We start from the raw sequence: 7514 nt of genomic DNA, 5'->3' as shown, positions 1-7514 counted from the left end.
AAACAGTGGATTGTGGACTTAGACTTTCGAGTTTGCTCTTTGCAGTCAGTCTCCCCATCCCACCCCGACATCTTGGTCCATCTTGTTGTCTACAGCTCCCTCCTCCTCAGTGCAGGAATCAGCATGACCATGTCCAAAGGCATTCTCCCTGAGCTGAGTCCATTCCCCTGCCAAGACAGTTAGAAAAGTCTTCCTTGTTTCAGCTGGGCACGGTGGCTCATGCCTGTAATCCCAGCATTTTGGAAGGCTGAGGTGGGTGGATCACGAGGTCAAGAGATGGAGACCATACTGGCCAACATGGTGAAACCCCGTCTCTACTAAAAGTAAAAAACAAAAATTAGCCAGGCGTGGTGGTGTGGGCCTGTAATCCCAGCTACTTGGGAGGGTGAGCAAGAGAACTGCTTGAACCCAGGAGTCAGAGTTTGCAACGAGCTGAGATTGGGCCATTGCACTCCATCCTGGGTGACAAAGCAAGACCCCATCTCAAAAAAAAAAAAAGTCTTCCTTGTTTCAAGCTGTTATTTGTCTTCTTGCCTGCAGCTACCTTCTTTCTCTCTATCTTTCTCTTTTTTTGTTTTTTTGAGACAGAGTCTCGCTCTGCCCTCCAGGCTGGAGTGCAATGGCGCCATCTTGGCCCATTGCAAACTTCACCTCTTAGGCTTAAGTTATTCTCCTGCCTCAGCTTCCCACGTATAGTCTCCCAGTTGAGACTATACGCATGTGCCACCACTCCAGGCTAATTTTTGTATTTTAGTAGAGACAGGGTTTCACCATGTTGGCCAGGCTGATCTTGAACTCCTGGCCCCAAGAGAGCCACCAGCCTCAGCCTCCCAAAGTGCTGGGATTATAGGCGTGAGCCACTGCACCTGGCCAATTGTTTTTTTAATTTTTAATTTTTGGGATACATAGTAGGTATATATATTTATGGGGTACATGAGATGTTTTGACACAGGTATGCAATGTGTAATAAGTACTCCTGCCTTGGCCTCCCAAAGTGCTGGGATTACAGGTGTGAGCCACTGTGCCTGGCCTACCTTCTCTTTTGGTCCTAGCTCCACTGTCTGACTACATGAATCTGATAACTCTCCCCTATGACAGATCTTCAAATAGTTAAGGACTCCTGTCTTATTCCACAGAAATGTCTTCATTCCCAGTCAAGGGGTGTCAGTCCTCTGGCTATTTGATAGATGACCTGGTTTCTAGACCCTCTTGCCCAGTGTTGTGCTGGAGTTGGCTTGTGACAGCTTGGGAAAATTGAATGTTAAAAATACTCAGGAGGCCGGGCGCGGTGGCTCACACCTGTAATCCCAGCACTTTGGGAGGCTGAGGTGGGCGGATCATGAGGTCAAGAGGTCGAGACCATCCTGGCCAACCTGGTGAAACCCTGTCTCTACTAAAAATACAAAAATTAGCTGGATGTGGTGGCACACACCTGTAGTCTCAGCTACTCAGGAGGCTGAGGCAGGAGAATCACTTGAACCCGGGGGTGGGGGTGGTGGAGGCTGCAGTGAGCCAATATCGCACCACTGCACTCCAGCCTGGCGACAAAGCGAGACTCTGTCTTAAAAAAAAAAATGTTCAGGAGTTTCATGAGCCAATTGACATCACATCGGTAGCCATGGCAGGAGTGTTCATATCATGGAGATCAGAAAATGCTACAAATGAGGGCCTTCTTCTTTCTTTTGTTCCTTCCTTCCTTCCTTCCTTCCTTCCTTCCTTCCTTCCTTCCTCCTTCTTTCCTTCCTCCCTCCCTCCCTCCCTCCCTTCATCCCACTCTGTCTCTCTTTTCATTTACTAAACACTTATACCACTACCTTCACCATCCTGGACAAGATCAAATATATGCCTGTTTGTCTTCTTAAAATAGGACACCCTGCCAAGCATGGTGGTATGCACCTGCAGTTTCAGCTACTCAATAGGCTGAGGCAGGAGAATTGCTCGAGCCCTGGAGTTTGAGGCTGTAGTGTGCTATACTGTGCCTGTGAATAGGCACTGCGGTGGTTCTGTCGGCTGGGTGTAGTGGCTCATGCCTGTCCATCACTTTGGGAGGCTGAGGTGAGAAGATTGCTTGAGCCCAGGAATTTGGTACTCAGTCTAAAAAAAAAAAAGCCACTGCACTCTAGCCTGGGCAACATAGAGAGACCTTATCTCTAAGAAAACAAACAAACACAAACAAAAATACCCCCCAAAACAGGACATCCGGTCTGCGTCACTATTCATGACATCTAACAGAAGAAATACAGTGCCTGTTACAGAGGTAAAGGAAGCTTTCCTTCCACCATCTGAAGATTTTATATACTGAGTTTCTGGAATGAACTTGACAGTAGGCAGATTAACATGAGAAAAGGCATACAAATTTATTATGTGCATTTGCATGGTAACTTTACAAAATGTAAGACTCGAAGAGGATCAGCTGATTGAATTTTTTTTTTTTTTTTGAGACAGTGTCTCATTCTATTGCAGGCTGGAGTGCAGTGGCGCGATTCCGGCTCACTACAACCTCCGTATTCCAGTTTCAAGTGATTCTCCTGCCTCAGCCTCCTGAGTAGCTGGGACTACAGGCACGCACCACCACGCCCGGCTAATTTTTTTTTGCATTTTTAGTAGAGATGGGTTTTCACCACGTTGGCCAGGATGGTCTCGATCTCTTGACCTCGTGATCCGCCCACCTCGGCCTCCCAAAGTGCTGGGATTACAGACGTGAGCCACGGCGCCCGGCCCTGATTGAAGTTTTACAGCACAGTGAGACTGTAGAAAACAATAGGGACTTGGGGCTTCTGTTGGTGAGGGCAACACAAGTTATGGGAGGGCGAGGGGAAGAAGTGTACATGGGCAAAAATTGTCTCATTATGCAGATAAAGTCTTCAAGGTAGCAGCTTGAGGTTGGTTGTATGCCCTGAGCCCCAACAGTATGTAGCCTTCTACTACTTTTTCTTTCTTTCTTTTTTTTTTTTAGAAAGAGTCACTCTGTCACCCAGGCTGGAGTGAACTCCTGGCAGTGCAGTGAAGTGGTCTTGGCTCACTGCCACCTCTGCTTCCTCAGTTCAAACCACTCTCCTGTTTCAGCCTCCCAGGTAGCTGGGATTACAAGTATGCAGCACCATGCCCAGCTAATTTTTGTATTTTTAGTAGAGACAGGGTTTCACCATATTGGCCAGGCTGGTCTTGAACTCCTGACCTCAAGTGATTCACCTGCCTCAGCCTCTCAAAGTGCTGGAATTATAGGTGTGAGCCACCATGCCTAGCCTATTACTTTTTCTTGACCACAACTTCTGTTGAGTTAGTCAGTTTGAACTCTGGTCTTTTTTGCAGGAAATACACAGTCTTATCCATTATACACTTCTATAGTTAGTTAGTTTGTTTGTTTATTTATTTTTGAGACAGAGTCTCGCTCTGTCACCCAGGCTGGAGTGCAGTGGCACGATCTCTGCTCACTGCAACCTCCGCCTCCCAGGTTCAAGCAATTCTCCTGTCTCAGCCTCCTGAGCAGCTGGGACTGTAGGTGTGTGCCACCATGCCCAGCTAATTTTTATATTTATAGTAGAGATGAGGTTTCACCATATTGGCCAGGATGTCAATCTCCTGACTTCCTGATCCGCCTACCTTGGCCTCCCAAAGTGCTGAGATTACAGGTGTGAGCCACAGCAACCGCCCTATTTTTTTTAAATCTAGTTACTGTGTATCTCCATCCATGACAGTCTGTCTTGCTGTTTTGGCCCCATTGTTCTAACATATTTCTTTTTGATTGGGTAGTCCAATACCTAATAAATAAACTATTCTTCCCATTTTAATGTCATCTGCAGATTCATGAAATTTGTCTTCTATAATTTCTCCTCATATAAGGGGTTCTTAACATGAGACCCATGACCCCAGAAGGAAGTTAAGTGGGAATCCCCAAAAAATATATGTCAGGTTTTGTAGTGCATTTGTCTGGAGACAGTATATATAACTTTCATTGGCTTTTTTTTTTTTTTTTTTTGGAAACAGAGTCTTGCTCTGTCACCAGGCACCAGACTGGAGTGCAGTGGCACAATCTAGGCTCGCTGCAACCTCCGCCTCCTGGGTTCAGGCAATTCTCCTGCCTCAGCCTCCTGAGTAGCTGGGATTACAGGGACGCGCCACCATGCCCAGCTAATTTTTGTATTTTAGTAGAGACGCAGTTTCACCATGTTGGCCAGGATGGTCTCGATCTCTTGACCTCGTGATCTACCCACCTCAGCCTCCCAAAGTGCTGGGATTACAGGTGAGAGCCACCACGCCCGGCCTTTTTTTTTTTTTTTTTTTTTGAGACAGAGTCTTGCTCTGTTGCTTAGGCTGGAGTGCAGCGGTGTGTTCTCGACTCACTGCAATCTGTGCCTTCCGGGTTCAAGCGATTCTACTGCCTCAGACCCCTCCCACCCCCAAGTAGCTGGGGTTACAAATGCACGCCACCACACCTGGCTAATTTTTGTATTTTTAGTAGAGATGGGGTTTCCTCCATATTGGCCAGGCTGGGCTTGAACTCCTTTTTTTTTTTTTTTTTTAAAGACGGGGTTTCACCATGTTGGTCAGGCTGTTCTTGAACTCTCGACCTCAGGTGATCCGCCCGCCTTGGCCTCCAAAGTGCTTGGTTTACAGATGTGAGACACCACACCCAGCCGGGCTCGAACTCCTGACCTGAGGTGATCTACCTGCCTCAGCCTGCCAAAGTGCCAGGATTACAGGCGTGAGACACTGTGTCTGGCCTAGATTCTTTTTTTAGACAGGGTCTCATTCTGTTGCCTAGGGTAGAATGCAGTGGCTCGATCATGGCTCACTGCAGCTCCGATCAATATGGAGATGGAGAATAATATGCAGAAGATTAGCATGGCCCCTGTTCAAGGATGACACACAAATTCATGAAACGTTCCATATTTTCAGGATTTTGAATGTTCCCACCACAAAGAAATGATAATATTTTAGTTGATAGGTATGCTAATTAACCTGATTTGTTTTTACACAATGTATACATGTACAGAAACATTACATTGTACCCCATAAATATGTAAAATGGTTATATGTCAATTAAAAATAAAAATAATTTTAAAATAATAATCAAATAAGAAGCAGCTTTTGTTGTACCTTGAAGACTGATGCTTTGTAGCACAGCAAGTTTAGCTGGTGGAGAATGGGTGAGTGGGTGTGACAGAGGTGGATGCTGAAAGGAGTTTAAAATTATCAGCTGGAACTTCCAGATGCTATCATACCTATTTTATCCTGGAAGCTTGGCTGTGTGGATTCTCCTTCCTTAATAAATGCATGCTACTAGTAATCTTCTTGGACAAGTCATAATTAGAGTGTCTTTGGGTTTACAAAAGAAACAAAAAAGAAGAGAAAAGTTGTGTTTCGGATTTCCCGAAGTGGAATTAACTGAATGAGGAAGAATCCTGGGGAAACCCCCTTGTGTTCTTCTGGGTAAGGGGAAGTGGTGCTCGAGACACTCCTGGGGCGTCGCGGTGGTCACCACATTGCTCTCTGGAGGGGCGGGAGCCCCTGTGTGAGGGGAAGAGGAAGCAGGGTGTAGGCAGTTGCTCTTGGAGGCGTTAGAGGAATAAAAGAGATCTTCTGGTTTGTTGTCCAATAAATCTGTCGTCTGGCCATACATCCTAAGTTTTTTGTGTGTTTTTGTTTTTTTGTTTGTTTGTTTTTGAGATGGAGTTTTGCTCCGTCGCCCAGGCCGGAGCACAATGGCGAGATCTCAGCTCACTGCAACCTCCGCCTCCCGGGATCAAGCAATTCTCCTGCCTCAACCTCCCAAATAGCTGGGATTACAGGCATGCGCCACTACGACCCACTATTTTTTTTTTTTTTTGTATTTTGTAGAGACAGGGTTTCACCATGTTGGTCATGCTGGTCTTGAACCCCTGACTTCCAGTGATCCACCTGTCTCCACCTCCCAAAGTGCTAGGATTACAGGCACAAGCCACAGCGCCCAGCCTTTTGGTTTGAATATATGGCTACTATACAGTTGGGGATATTCAATTCCATGTTTCTGTAATTCTGGGAAAATTTGAATGTTCACTGGATATTAGAAGATTTTAGATAATGGTTGCTCTTTTTCATAGGCATGTTAATGACACAATCATCGTATAAGATCATGTCCTTATTTTTAGGAGATGCATGACGTATTTTCAAGGTGAAGTATCTTGATTTCACTTCATTTTTTTAAAACCACAACTTAATTTCAAATGTAAGAAGTAAGTAAAAGCAAAAGAAAAGTGTGTGTGGAAAGAGAGAGCATGGCAAACATGACACAATGTTAGCAATCATGGCATCTAAGTATCTAAGTGGAACGGAGGGTAGATGAGTACTCATTTTACTACTTTCAACTTTCCTTTTTTTTTTTTTTTAGAGACGGGGTCTCACTATGTTGCCCAGGCTGGAGTGCAGTGGCTATTCACAGGTGCGATCCCACTACTGATCAGCACGGGAGTTTTGACCTGCTCCGTTTCTGACCTGGGCCGGGTCACCCCTCCTTAAGCAACCTGGTGGTCCCCACTCCCAGGAGGTCACCATATTGATGCCGAACTTAGTGCGGACACCCGATCGGCATAGCACACTACAGCCCAGAACTCCTGGGCTCAAGAGATCCTCCAGCCTTAGCCTCCTGAATAGCTGGGACTACAGGCATGCGCCACCGCACCCGGCAACTTTCCTTTTTTTTAATTTTTAATTATATCCTTATTTTTTACTTTTTTTTTGTAAAAAAAAAAGGGTCTTACTGTGTCACCTAGGCTGGAGTGCAGTGGGGCAATCACAGCTCGCCACAGCCTTGACCTCCCAGGCTCAGGTGTCCTTTCACCTCAGCCTCCTGAGTAGCTAGGACTACAGGCGCCCACCATCAAGCCCAGCTAATTTTTGTATTTCTTGTAGAGATGGGATCTTGCTATGTTGGCCAGGCTGGTCTCAAAACCTTGGCCTCAAGTGATCCTCCCACCTTGGTCTCCCAAAGTGCTGGGATTATAGGCATGAGCCACCACCATCTGGCCTCATCTTTTCTGTATGTTTGATTTTTTGTTGTGTTTTCAGAGGTAGGGTTTTGCTCTGACACTGAGGCTGGAGTGCAGCGGCACAATCATAGTTCACTGTAACCTCAACCTCTTGTGCTCAAGCTATCTTCTCACCTCAGCCTCCCAAGTAGCTAGGACAACAGGTGCACACCCATCATGCCTGGATAATTTAAAAATTTTGTTTACAGAGATAGGATCTCACTACATTGCCCAGGATGGTCTCAAACTCCTGCCTCAAGCGATCCTCTCGCCTAAGCCCCCCAAAGTGCTGGGATTACAGGTGTGACCCACCACACCTGACTAGCAAGAAATTTTTGAAAAGAAAAAAAATCAAGCATCTGTCACCTGGGTATTTTCTCTCTGAAACTGGCAGAAACTGAATACAGAAATCAGGACTTTTTCTCAAGTAGGTTGAATTTCTCAAGTAGGTTGAACCTACTTGAGAAAAATTGGGACCACAAAGTGCCCAGCTAATCAGATATCTGT

At 45.8% G+C, this 7514-nt stretch overlaps 1 pseudogene; it reads left to right on the top strand.

Annotated features, from left to right (window-relative positions):
• Positions 1-4801: 4801 nt before the first annotated feature.
• On the top strand, positions 4802-4897 carry LOC135268543 (U6 spliceosomal RNA; annotated as a pseudogene).
• Positions 4898-7514: the final 2617 nt, after the last annotated feature.

Source organism: Aotus nancymaae, unplaced genomic scaffold (assembly GCF_030222135.1).
Source record: "Aotus nancymaae isolate 86718 unplaced genomic scaffold, 86718_ANA_hifiasm-v0.15.2.pri h1tg000040l, whole genome shotgun sequence".
Lineage (NCBI taxonomy): Eukaryota > Metazoa > Chordata > Mammalia > Primates > Aotidae > Aotus > Aotus nancymaae.
Note: the sequence above shows the minus strand (reverse complement) of the source record. Positions and strands in the feature narration are given on the sequence as shown.